This window comes from Equus quagga, chromosome 5 (genome assembly GCF_021613505.1).
Source record: "Equus quagga isolate Etosha38 chromosome 5, UCLA_HA_Equagga_1.0, whole genome shotgun sequence".
Taxonomy (NCBI): Eukaryota; Metazoa; Chordata; class Mammalia; order Perissodactyla; family Equidae; genus Equus; species Equus quagga.
This window is the reverse complement of record NC_060271.1, coordinates 40511882-40526234: the sequence shown is the minus strand read 5'-3', so window position 1 is coordinate 40526234 and position 14353 is coordinate 40511882.

The window sequence follows — 14353 nt, the reverse complement described above, 5'->3', positions numbered from 1 at the left end:
TTGCAGGAGAGAACTGCGCAGGGAGAAAAAAAGAGTTTTTTCCTCGACCCTTTTAGGGTCCCAGGCTGGATCTGCAAATTAAACTAAAAAAGATAGAGTAACAGGAGAAAAGCATTGACACTTATTTAATATAAATTTTACAGGACACAGGAGACTTCACAAGGAAATAAAGACCCAGAGAAATGGTTAAACCTGAGTGTTTTATGCTAGGCTGGATGAAGAGTGGACAGTCGTGGAGAAATCTGACAGAGCCAAGAGCATGGGGTAAGTGCAGCAGTGGGGGACACTCAGCAAGGCCTGTTCCTTCAGATTCCCCTCAGTGTCCCTGCATCTTAGAGAAAAGGATGCTCCTCTCCTCCAGGTATAGGGAGGGTACCTCTCACATGAGAGTCTTCTGACCTGCTTCAGGGGAAGGTCAGAGAGTCCTTCCTGCTTCTGCCATTTCTCAGACTCCTTCAGCTTAAAATATTCAACATTCCAAGGTGCCATATTTTGGGGTAGCGCGTCCTGAACGCCTGTCTCCAGGCCAAATGAAGGAAAGAAGCTGAGAAGCCAAGTTTAACTAAGAAACTGTCATGCTCTCTTGACCTGACTTCCCAGAAACCTACTCAGGGGGCCCCCTTCTGGCAGACTTCAAAGGGAGCTGGGAGCCGCCACCCCAGCTGGCTGAGGTTTGGAGAGTTTCTGAGCGAATGAACGGAGACTTTCTGAATGGACCAGCTGAGGCGGGAGAAATCGTGGACAGAGGAGGGAAGTGAACCGACTTGAAGTTTTTAAAGGATCGTTGTGGCTGCTAGGTTGAGATGGCCTGGAAGGGGGTGAGGGAAGAAGCCAAGAGACCAGCCGAGAGCCTCATGCCACCATCACGCAGCAGACAAGTGTCCCCCGCACACGCCCGGCCCTTGCCTCCCAGTTGTTCCTTTTCACGGAGTCTGCACTTGGCTCCCCCACCTACCTGCTTCCGACCCTCTCTGCCAGGCCCAGCTCAGTGATCGTTCTCCAGGCTCTCCAGGACTGACACTGCATGCCCGGATCTTGTGGTTAGATATCCTTCAAGCATTTGATGTTTCAGTGCCACAAAGCAAGGCTGCAAACAAGAGTGGAAAGAAGCAGCAGACTGAAGCTGGCCCCAGTTTAGCTGCTAACCAGCTCGGGCAAATCACCTCACTTGCCTGTGTTTGTTTGCCTTTCCACACCGCTGTTATGGGCGGAGTTGTGACCCCCCACCCTGCCCCTCAAAATTCACATGTGGAAGTCCTAACTCCCAGGACCTCAGAATGTGACCTTATTTGGAGATAGGGTCTTCACGGAGGTAATTAAGTTCAAATGGGGTCATTCGGGCCCTAACCTAATCTGACTAGTGTCCTTATAAGAGGAAGTTAGCACACAGACACACACAGAGGGAAGACCACGTGAAGACACACGGAGAAGACAGCCAGCCACAGCCAAGGAGAGAGGCCTCAGAAGGAACCAGCCCTGCTGACACCTTGATCTCAGATGTCCAGCCTCCAGAACTGTAGGAAAATAAATTTCTGTTGTTTAAGCCCCTAGTCTGTGGTGCTCTGTTATGGCGGCCCCAGCAAACTAATCCCCCTGCAAAACGAGCACTTAGGACCCACGGCTCCTAATACCCCTTGCAAGTAAAAAATACGCATCTTCATTCTAACTATTCCATTTTATCTCTATGTGTGCCTTCTTTCCCCCCAAAATTTTGCCATCATTGAAAGTCAAGGAACTTCAAAATCCCAGCAGGGTGCTGGGCACATGGTAGCTCCTCATAAACACTTACTGAATGAATAAAAGAACAAGAGGGCAAAGGAGAAGGGAAGACCCTTAATTCTGTGAAATACAGTGTTCACTGTGCACCTGCTATGTGCTGGGCCCTGTTCTAAGTGCTGGGCTCACAGTCGTGAATGGGAGCTGTCCTCACTGCCTTCATGGAGGTGACATCCTAGTATGGGGGGAGGAGAACAAACCTTAGCACATAAATAAGGAAATTCTGTAATACTGCTAGTCAGTCAACCCCAACTCCTTATTGAACAGCTACTTTGTGCCAGGAGCTGCCCCAGAGGTAAACAAGGCCATCCCCCTGTTTCAGCTGCAGCCCCAAGCAGCCCCTCTGTTAGTTTTCTAGGGCTGCCACGACAAAGTACACACACTTGGTGACTTACAACACCAGAGACTGGGGCCGGCCTGGTGGTGCAGCGGTTAAGTATGCACGTTCCGCTTCTTGGCGGCCCGGGGTGCATCAGTTCAGATCCCGGGTGCAGACATGGCACCACGTGGCAAAAGCCATGCTGTGGCAGGCGTCCCACATATAAAGTAGAGGAAGACGGGCACTGATCTAACATCAGGGCCAGTCTTCCTCAGCAAAAAGAAGAGGATTGGCAGTAGTTAGCTCAGGGCTAATCTTCCTCAAAAAAAAAAAAAAAAACCCACAAAGACCGATTCTCACGGTTCTGGAGGCCAAATCACGGTGTCAGAAAGGCCACGCTCTTTCTGCAGGCCCTAGGGGCGGACCCTCCCTTCCTCCTAGGTTCTGGCGGGTGCCAGCAATCCTCCGCATTCCTTGGCTTGTAGATGCATCACTCCAATCTGCCTCCATCTTGCTGTTCTCCCTTGTGTCTCTGGTCCAAACTTCCCTCTTCTTACAAGGATACCAGTCATCAGATTAGAACCCACCCTAATCCAGTAAGACTTCATTTTACCTTGATCACAGCTGCCAAGACCCTATTTCCAAATAAAGTCACGTTCACAAGTGCCAGGGGTTTGAACAGGCCTTTTTGAGGGACACAAGTCAACCTACAACAGCTACTGTCTTGCCTTGCCCACTCAGAGCGAGCAAGACTGCAGCAGAATTTAAAGGTCAGGACTATCCCTCTCCACCCCATTCTTGGAATCTAATTAATTCTGTTAATCATTTTTGGATCTTTTTTTTTAACTGAGCTGTAAGACAATTATCCCAGATACATCAAAATTTTGGAGTCTTAGGATAACATCCTTTTTTTTAACTGGATCTCTTCTCCTCAGCACTTCATTATGACAATTTTCAAACATGCAGAAAAGTCAGAAGTGTACAATGAACATTCACATAGCCACCACCCGGATTCGACTCAGATCGTTGATCTATTGCTCCATCCATTTTGGATTGTCTCTCTTTTTGACTCATCCCTCTGTTGATCAACATTTCCTTTAATCCCATGTTGCTCTGGATTTAAGAGCCACCTGAGAGGACGTGGGGTTGGAATTCGGGATCCAGTGCAGTGCGTGGAGGCTGGTTGTCATCAGGGTCTGTGCACACACAGATGGGAGGCCCTCGTGACACCCAACAGAAGCAAACAAGAGCAGAACACACAGCTGATTAAACCTCCACGGGGACTCTCGAGGGTGCCGGAGGGGCCTGGAGGCCCTGGCCCTCTTTAGAAGGCCTCACGCAGGAATGCCAAGGCCTGGGCAAACGTCCTCAGAACACAGCTCATTCAACTCACTCGACTTGGAGAACCTTCGAGGACCACCCCCAAGCTTGCTCTTAAACCTTAAAATGAGACAACGAAACAGGAATTAAAAAGAAGGTTTTCTTCCCTGTTTTGACAACCAAAACCCCATTCCTCCTGCACACACATAGCCCTACACGCAGAGCTGTCCATCACCCTATACACACATGCCCTTCACACACACCCGCGCACACACACACACACACACACACACACAGAGTAGGGGCTCCTGTCTTGGATACTTTTAGAGAAAGCAGTTTCGTTGGGATCTTTTCAGTTGGGCTCAAATTTCATTTCTCCATTTAGGAAAATCACATTTTCAAAATTGCTTTTGCTCAATAGATTGGAAGCCCTGGGAACAAATCACAGCCCCCTCACAGTTTCACCACGATTTTATTTAACACCCTCCCTCTCTTGCAAATGAGAAATTGTGAAATCCTTTTTAAACTGAGGGCTCTTATACCTACTAAGCCGGTTTTTCAAAAGCAGAAACCACTGACCCACTCACCGGTTCCCTTTGATAGTTAGAGGTCAAAGATTAATAAAATATATTAACTTCAATTGCCAAGCTTCCAAGGCATTTAAAACGGGCCTATCTCAGTGAGATCTGGCACCATCATTACCACTTTATAGATGAGGAGACCGACCTTTGACTACACAATTACCAGGCTTGGTGAAAAGCTACCTGATTAGTCAGTTGCCAAAGACACACAGTACCCTGGGAACCAGGGAATGGTCAGTGAGTTGTGACACAGAAACACGGCTTTCTTCTTTGCTCTACTAGAAGAAGTGATGTAATCCATTCTAGGGACGAGTTCCCTCTCTTTCTGGAACAGAATGCAAGTCTTTGACCATCCATCCCTCCAAGAGGGGAGCCAGTTTGTCTGTTGCTAAGAACCATCGTTTACATTGAACCCTTCCAGAGGCAGCCACGGTTCTAGAATATAGAGCATCCAACTTGGGGTTCTTACCCAGGGTCCACCTCAAGGTTACATGTATAGGATTCAGGATTTCTTGAACTTGGATGGGGAAAAAAATTACATCTTTATTTTCACTAACTTCTAACTGAAATTTAGCATTTGCTTCTGTCATGAATGTCGGCAACAAGCCACAGCCCCAATAGAAATCCCAGATATTTTCATATCACATGACAGTTGTTACAGAAATCTCCTGAGATCTTTCACGTGTATCACTACTTGTGAATTAATTAATTGACCTGCTGCCATTTAATTCCCAATAAAGCAGCGCTTATGGTACTACCTCAGACATTTGCTTAATATTTTCGTTACTGAGTTTTGATATAATTTTTTTCTGTAAATCACCTTTTATATTATTTTTACTTGTGGTAAAATACACGTAACATAAAATTTACTATTTTAACTATTTTTAAGTGTCCAGTTCAACGGTATTATGTACATTCACATTGTTGTGCAACCATCACCACCATCCATCTCTGGAACCCTTTCTGTCATACAAAATGAAACTCTGTCCACATTGAACACTCACTCCACGTTGCCCTCCCTCCAGCCCTGGCAACCTCCATTCTACTTTCTGTCTCTATGAATTTGACCAGGGACCTCTCATGAGTGGCGTCATACAGCATTTGTCCTTTTGAGACTGGCTTATTTCACTTAGCATAATGTCCTCAAGGTTCATCCATGTTGAGCATAAGTCAGAATTTCCTTCTTTTTTAAGGCTGAATAATAGTCCATTGTATGTGTACACCATGTTTTGTTTATTCATTCATCTGTCAGTGGATACTTGAGTTGGATATAATTAGTATTTGCAATCCCATGTGCTTTATTATATGCATTTAAAAGTGTTGTTTTGAGAAAGGGTCCATAGGCTTCACCAACCATCAGAGGGATCCATGTGTCATACACAAAAGATGAAGAAGCCCTGTGAGACATACATTAGTAAATGGGCTCAGAGAAGTTAAGACACTTGCCCAAGGTCACCCAGCTGGGATTCAAGACCAGCTCAGTCAGACTCCAGAGGCCATGTGTACAGTATGACTTCCCTTTCACTGCGAATGACTTAGACTCTGGTTTCAACAGGCATTTGGGGTCTTTCCAGATCGGCCCTCCACTGTCACGGTGAAGGAAATACAGATGTCTCATGTCACAGCACCGAAGCCCAGGGCATGGGTCAAGGTTTGTAGGAGGAAGGTCCGGCCCTCTCTCCACTCCCATTTCTTGGGCAGTGCCCATTGTGTCTGGGTCTTCACTCTGCCTCTCAGATCCCCTGGTGAGGACTTCAAGACCACCGTGAGACCAAAGGGGACCCCTGAATGCCTTCTAATGAGCTGAACCCCTAGATCTGGGACAGTGGGGAGTGTGCACCCTGTTCCACCCCCAAGTCTGTGAGCACACAAGTAGAATACCCTCATTCTCACCTAGCAGCTACAAGAGAGCAATGATTCCAGAACCCTGCATGAAGTCACATTGACAATCACGTGCTTTACTCCCAACATAAACTTTTGCGCTCTGCAATTGCTCTAGTCTAGCAAAACTTCCCTCAGAAAAAGCTAAGTACTGAGACTATTCACGCCAGCACCATGGGAGACCCTCTGGAAAATGCTAAAGCTCCCTGCCATCATCACATAGTGACTCTCTTTCCCTTTCTCGTGAGCACTGACGGGGTTAATGATAGTGGCTAATATTGATGGCAACTTCTATGTGCCAAGCTCTTTAGTTCCCCAGGAATCCTACGCGGCAGGGGCTATTATGCCCATTTTACAGAGGAGGAAGCAGAGGCTGAGAGGGGTTAGTAATTTGCAAGAAGTCACATGGCTGGTGAGTGGCTTGATCTTTGACCCCAGCTGGTCTGCACAAAGCACATCATGCCAAGATCTGCCTCCTTTCTCGCAAGCCTCAAATTGCAACAAGGGAGGAAGACACGTAAATGTCTGTGAATTTCTTTGTTAAAATTTTTTTCACCTTGTTTAGAAGATACGCTAGTTTGATTTGAAGAAGCAAATTAACAGTTAAGAGCCCATATTTTAGAAATATTCAAATTCACTAGATATCAGAGAAATGCAAATTGAAACGACATTATGAGCGAGCATTTTACACTCATCAGAAGGGCAAAAATTAGGAAGGTGGAAATGAGAGAGGTGGAGTGTTGGCAAAACTGTGCAGGGAGGCAGGAGAGCACGGAGCTAAGAGCCGAGCTGCCACAACCAGTCCGGGGGGAGCTCACACCCCACCCGGGCATTTCTGAGCTGGTTTTCTTATCTGGAAAATGGAGACGATGCTATCCACTTCATAGAACTGTTGTGAGGATTCCAACAGCTATTGACACCAAGTGCTGGGAAGGGAGCATGTGCCGAGTAAGGCTCCAGGAACACAGCACCGGTGACTTCAGGCTCCCAGAGAGCATGACTTTCTCTGTTCGTTTGCTGTATCCCCAGCACCTAGAATAACTGAGCACTTAGTAAGTGAGGTGCTCAATTAATATTTGTTGACTAAATGAATGCATTTACAGATGGTATGGTGAGAAGGGGACATCTCATTATACTTTTTTTTTTTTTTTGAGGAAGATTAGCCCTGAGCTAACATCTGCTGCCAATCCTCCTCTTTTTGCTGAGGAAGACTGGCCCTGAGCTAACATCTGTGCCCATCTTCCTCCACTTTATATGTGGGAGGCCTACCACAGCATGGCTTGCGAAGCGGTGCCGTGTCTGCACCCGGGATCCAAACCGGCGAACCCCGGGCCGCCAAAGCGGAACGTGCACACTTAACCGCTGCACCACTGGGCTGGCCCCTCGGCCTACCTGGTGAAAAGTCAAATGGTGAAAATTTGAAAAATCCTGGAAATTGTAACAACACAGAAGGAAGGAAAATTAAGTGTGTGTCCACTCCATGAGTCAGCTGTCTCACTTAGATCTATCTCAGAGATGTTCTTCCCCTGGTTCACGATGGATAAGCCAGGGGACAAACCAGGGACATTTACAGGGAACGAACCAGTCAATGTGGGAGAGTCACACAGCAGCACATTCTGCAGCAGTGAGAGGCAATCATCCAGAGCAGGGCTTGGCAAAGTTTTCCATAAAAGGCCAGAGAGTAAATGTTTTAGGCTTTTCAGACCATAGTATCTCTGTTGTAGCCTTAGATGATATGCAAATGAGTGGGAGCGGCTATTCCACCAAAACTGCTTATGGACACTGAAATTTGAATTTCAAATAATTTTTCAGTGTCACAAAATATTATTCTTCTTTTGATTTTTTTTTTTCCTCAACCGTTTAAAAATCTTAGCTTGCAATCTGTACAGAAACTGCCGTGGCCCAACTTCGGCCCTCAGGCCATAGTTTGCTGAGTACTATTCTCGATGTGTATCTATAATATGGACGAATTCTAAAAATACAACCAAGAAAGTCAGAGGTTCCCTTCTCACCATACCATCCGTAAATGCATTCATTTACTCAACTAAAGGAGGCCCAAAAAGAAAAGAAAGAAAAAGTGGGGGCTCCGGAGCCAGCCAGACAGCCTAGGTTGGAAATTCTGCCGGCGCCCTCACTACTGCTGCTCTCGGCAGCGCGTTCAGGCTGCTATAACAGAACATCATGGACCGGATGGCTCACGAACAGCAGACACTGGTTGCTCACGGTTCTGGAGACCGGGAAGATCAAGACACCAGAGGTCCAGTGGAGCCCGCTTCTTGATTCACAGACAGCTGTCTTCTCATTGTGTCCTCACGTGGCAGAACGGGGCAAGGGAGCTCTGTGGGGTCTGTTTTATAAGAGCACTAATCCCATTCATGAGGGCTCCAGCCTCAGGACCTAATCACCTCCCAAAACCCCACCTCCTAACACCATCACTTTGGGGGTTAGGTTTCAACATACGAATTTGGGGGTACACACGCACTCAGTCTACAGCAGGCAATTTTAACCAGTGGCAGGTTCTTTGTAAAATGAGACTAAATATAGTACCCATTTCATAGGGCTATTGTGAGGATTAAATGAATCCACACATGTAAAGTGCTTGGAACAGTGTCTGGCACTTAGTAAGTGGTCAATAAATGCTATAATGTTGTGGTTGTTTTCTATGAAGAATAGAGAGCAACTTGTCCCCAGGGTTCCCAATAAAGTGGTTGACTAGAGGTGATTAGGAGGTCGGGCTCTGGAGTCAAGAACCCCAGGTTTGCCACATGATGGCTGTGTGACCTTGGCCAAGTTACATGGCCTGTCTGTGACTGTTTCCTCAGCTGGGAATATGCTAATAATAGTAGCAGTTGCCTCATAGGGTTGAGAAAAGAATTAAATTACACAAAAGAGAGTCTAGCGTATGAGTGCTCAAATAAATTAGTATGTCATCACTCTGGACCCACAATTTCTGCCCCAGGGGAAGTAATAAAAGGAGTCAGAACAGCAATTCCCTGTGAAATACTCCCAAAGGTCTAAGAAGTTGGGCTGCGGACTTTGAGAAAAGATTCTGTTGAGGAAACCTCTAACATGAAAGACAAGACCAAAACAAACAGAAAATAATTACTCTGATGAAAAAGACAAATGTTATGTGCAAGGAAACCATCCTTAATATCCTCAGAGAGTTACATAAAAATGTAACCTCCGTCAAAACAAGAACAGTTGGCTATAATCAACAAGAAAACAGAAAATAAGACAGATCTTTTGCAGGGGCTGGCCCAGTGGCATAGTGGTTAAGTTCTCGTGTTCCACTTTGGCAGCCCAGGGTTCACAGGTTCGGATCCTGGGCACGGACCTAGTACGGCTTGTCAAGCCACGGCATGGTGGCATCCCACATAAAACAGAGGAAGACTGGCACAGATGTTAGCTCAGTGACAATCTTCCTCAAGCAAAAAGAGGAAGACTGGCACCAGATGTGAGCTCAGGGCCACCTTCTTCACAAAAAAAAAGAAAGATATTTTGGAAAATAAAAAAATAGTTGCTAAAAGAAAATCCAATAGAAGGATTGAAGGTAAAGTTAGAGAAATTTCACAGAGAGTAGAACAAAAGAAAAATTTGCACCACAGAGAAAAAAGCTTTTTTGAAATGGTGAGTCATTGCAGGAGAGCCAATAGCTGACTGCTGGGAACTCCAGAGAGAGAACCAAGAAAACAGTGGGGACGAAATTGTCAAAGTAATAATACAACAAACTTTTCCAGAATTGAAGGACAAGAATTTTCAGAATGAGAAGATCACCATATGCCCAGAACAATGAATGAAAAAAGATCTCGAGAAAGACTAAGTCATCATCTCTAATTTCAGAATAGCAGTGATAAAGAAAAGGATATGAAAGATTCCAGAGAGAAAATGCAGGTGAATGAAATGAGAATGAGAGAAATGAGAATGACCGAGAATGCAATGGACTTCTCGAAAGCAACAAGAAAAACTAGAGGGCAATGGAAAAACATCTTCAAAGTGCTGAGAAAACATAATTTTCTAGGTAAATCCATAAGAAATGACTGAAAGAATGGCTACCTTTGAAAGGGACAGGGCGGGATTGGGAAGGACAAGGGACTTCAGTTTTTGTCATCGGTGTTTTTGTTCTACTTGGCTTTCTACAAAAACAGTTTTAAAAATCTAAGACCTAGGCCAAATAGGGGAGGCATACCTTAATTCTGGCAGGTTCTAAGACACTTAAAAGCAAAGTAAATCATCATGAAATAAAAATAGCTTGCCTTGGCATTGTATTATTTTACCTTTCAAAAATGTGTGTGACAACCAAAGCAGCAACGAGTACACCTAATTCCCAGATTCTAGTTTCTAAATGCCTTTTCTGATTAAAAGGATCCAGAGCTCTTTAGAGGAATGGCTGATCCCAGGGCTGGCACAGAGAAAGAATAAGGTGAGCCCGGAACATATTGTTGTGCCAAAAAGCAAGAATGTGCTCAAAGACTAATGGGGACACATCAAAAGGACCCAAAGCCAGTTTAAAGGGTTTCCCCAGGCCATAATTAGCACAATTTGATCATTAAAAACACTAATGACTGTAACCTATTGCAAAACATTGAATAAATAAAATCCAAGGGTTCATAGTGACTATCAAAAAAAAGGAAAAAAATAAAATAAGTTTGTTATCATTGGAGGTGACTAATACGTCAACCTATTCTGAAAATTGATAAAAAGTTAAACGTTTAGGAGAAACACCCCAGTTAATGAAGGAAAGTTCTTCTTTACAAAAGAATGTAGAAGGTGGGGGGCCGGCCCCGTGGCCGAGCGGTTAAGTTCGGGTGCTCCACTTCGGAGGCCCAGGGTTTTGCCAGTTCAAATCCTGGGCGTGGACGTGGCACCGCTCATCAAGCCATGCTGAGGCGGCGTCCCACATGCCACAACTAGAAGGACCCACAACTAAAAATATACAGCTATGTACCGGGGGGCTTGGGGGAGAAAAAGGAAAAATAAAATCTTAGGGAAAAAAAAAGACTAAGGGACATAATAACCAAATGCAATGCGTGAAACTTAATTCCTGGTTCAAGAAAACAGCTGTAAAAGCCATTACGGGGAACAATTGCAGAAATTTGAATATGGACTGGATATTAGATGATATTAGGAAATAATTGTCAGTTTTCTTGGGGGTGATAATGGTATTGTGGTTATGTAGGAGAATGTCCTTGTTCTTATGAGATGCAGGTTGAAGTATTTAGGGGTGAAATGTCACGACGACCGCAACTTACTTTGAAATGGCCCAGCAAAATATAGAGATATAGCTAGCTAGCTGGGTGGCTGAAGCAAATATGGCAAAATAGTAACAACTGATGTGCCTAAGTGGTGGCTATGCTGATGCTCATTGCACTGTTGTTTCAATTTGTCCACACTTTGAAATTTTTCAAAATAAAAAGCTTAAAAATTAATTGTTGAAAAAATAATGGAACTAGAAAATCACCGTTTTGCAACTAATTAGTCAAGAGTCATTGATGAATTCTAAAACCATTGGGTGAAAATTCGAAGGCAAACAAGATATTTGGGATAGTTTCAGTGTATCTACCCATAGATTATTTATCAGTTCCGTAAGGGAAAATGGTAATTTCACAGTGGAGAATAGCAGTGGACTCCACCTTAACCGGGAGATGAAGGCTGACATCATCAGTAATGGGACCAACAGACATCCTGTGCCTCCTGATGAGCTACGCAAGAAGCACACAGCATCCCTTCCGTGGTATTCCTGCCAAACATTTATAACCTGTGTTATATTAATGTTAAAATTCCTGAATTTGATAATAGTGAAGTACTAAGATACATAGAGATGATTATTATTTTATACGTCTATATAGGGAGAGGGAGTGATAAAGCAAATGTGACGAAATGCTATCAGTTGTTGAATCTGGATAAAGGGCACACAGGAGTTCCTTCTACTATTCTTGCAATGCTATCCTAAGTTTTAAATTATTTCAGAGTAAAAAATTTTTAGAAAAATCTAAATTAGACCTAGACCAGTTGGGGATGCAGCTCCTAATTTTGGCAGGAACTAAAATATATGGAATAAGAGAAAATTAGGGGCCCGGCTCCATGGCCAAAGTGGTTAAGTTCGCGCTCTCCGCTGCGGCGGCCCAGGGTTTGGATCCTGGGTGAGGACATGGCACCGCTCGTCAGGCCACGTTGAGGCGGCGTCCCACATTCCACAACTAAAAGGACCTGCAACTAAGATACACAACTATGTACCTGGGGCGGGGGGGCGGGGGCTTGGGAAATAAAGCAGAAACAAAAACAAAAACAACAAAAAAAGGAAGATTGGCAACAGTTGTTAGTCCAGGTGCCAATCTTTAAAAAAAAAAAAGAGAGAGAGAGAAAATTAAATCTTGATAAAATAAAGTTACTTTTATTTAAATACCGTTATTACCTGGGTATTGCTTCTAGTTTTCTGGAATGCTTGTTCGCTTTACAAAGCTGGCAGAGCTGAGAATCCATGGGAGGCGCTGGAAGGCGACGATGTACGCCCCAAGGACCAGGTTGCAAACAGGGGCAAGTTCCCAGGCACTCTGGCTGTCTGTCCAGTACCCTTTCCTTCCAGTTGAGACTCCTCATCCTTATGCTGGAAGCCCCCCCCCCCCCCCCCCCAGAGAACTACTGGGGACCGCTCAGTCCCTCAGCATCTGCCCAGCACTGGCACTCACCTGCTTTATGCTTCCTAGGATCGTTTTCCAATTATTCTTTGTCCCTACCCCCACCTGGGTTGTAGACTACTCTGTCCAGGCCGTGACTGGCTTTCACTTTTCTTGTGTGTCCTTGCACTATAGTTTTAGCAGGGAGCTAGGTAAGGCATAGGGGCTCAGTAAATCCTTTCTGATCCATCATCTTCAGAAAGCATTTAATAAATGCTCAGAAGGGAGGAAATGGGTAAGAACAGATACCTTTTGGCCCTCTAACAGTCTTGGGGCTTAATGTGTAAGGGATGCGGACAAACAAGCAAGCAAATGGAGAGAACTTACAAAACACGTTTTAAACAAGTAGAATTTTTGACAATCGGCACCATAAAGCTGAAACCCAGAGATGAACTCAGAAAGGAGTGGCAGGACTCTAGCCTCCCTCTGGCCTTATCAATTCTCTTCCTGAAGGAGTTATGTACCTTCTTCAAGACGGTTTGCTGGTCCTCCCAACTCGCCTGAAAACTTCTGAGGGAAGGGACAGCCTTTGTGGTTTTGTCCCTATGTGACCTTTCTCCAGCTTCTGCATCCCCAGCTCTGCCCACTTGCAGCAGGCATCCAAGGCCTCACAGAGCTACCCACGCTAAATACCTCAGTCTCAATCTCGTCACAGAGAGTGGTCCAGGGAGGTGGATGGAACACAGCTTCAGGGGCTGACAAACCTCGGACAGAACAGCAGTTTATGGGCTGGGTGACATTCGGCAAGTATGTGACCTCAGGCAAGTCACATGGCCTCTGAGCCTCAGTTTCCTCTTCCGAAAAGTGAAGATAATAGAACTGACTTCTCCCCCAAAATGACTGGTTGGACTGAAATGACAGAGCCCTCTGTGCTTCAGTCAGTGCTTCGAAATATTAGTGACTGTCAGGGGCCATTTGTCCAGCTTCGTCCCCTGGGTGAAGGGCTACCCTTGGGGGTACGTAAACGTCACTCATTCTGTCAGCCTTCACTCCCTGCTCCCTAGCTCTCCAAATTGGTTCAGGCATAATCTGGGTACTATAAACAGCCGGCATCAGAGACGGACTTGCAGGACTTAATATTTATTCCCTAGGAGGCTGTAAGAGGCAGGAGGCACCAACTGCAGAGCCAGACTGCCTGGGTTCAAATCCCAGCTCCACCATTTACTAGCCCTGTGAGTTTAGGCAGGGTTATTGAGCCTCTGTGACTCAGTTTCCTTATCCATAAAATATGAATGATAACAATGGCACCTACCTTATAGGGCTGATGTGAGGATTAAATGAGTTAATGCATAAATATAGAGCACTTTGCTATTACTGCATTTCATTGAATCTGACACACTAAAAAATTAAGATTGTTGCCAATTAAACAAGGACATATCATTAACAGAACTGGAACTGAAATCACGTATTGATTTCAGAAATGTGAAACAACAGGTGTGTCTTAAAACAGATGAAGTATACTATTATTATTACACGCCTGGAGCTGGAATATGTTAGCATTAGGATTAGGGTTCAAAACCTAGGTCCATTCACTACCTGGGTGACTTTATGCAAGATACTTAACCTCTCTGAGCCTCAGTTTCCTTCTCACCTGTACGTGAGGTTAGTACTAATAATACCTACACAAGACCGTCGGGGCAATTAAACATGTGAGTACTTAGAAAGCACCTGGTACACAGTCGGCGCTATCATTGGTATTATTTAGAACAAAGTTATTCTCTCCAGGTGTGGATGCAGGCTAAGGGAAAGAGGTAAGGACGCACCCGTCTGGATTTTAGACAAAGGGTCCTGGCCTCCTCTGC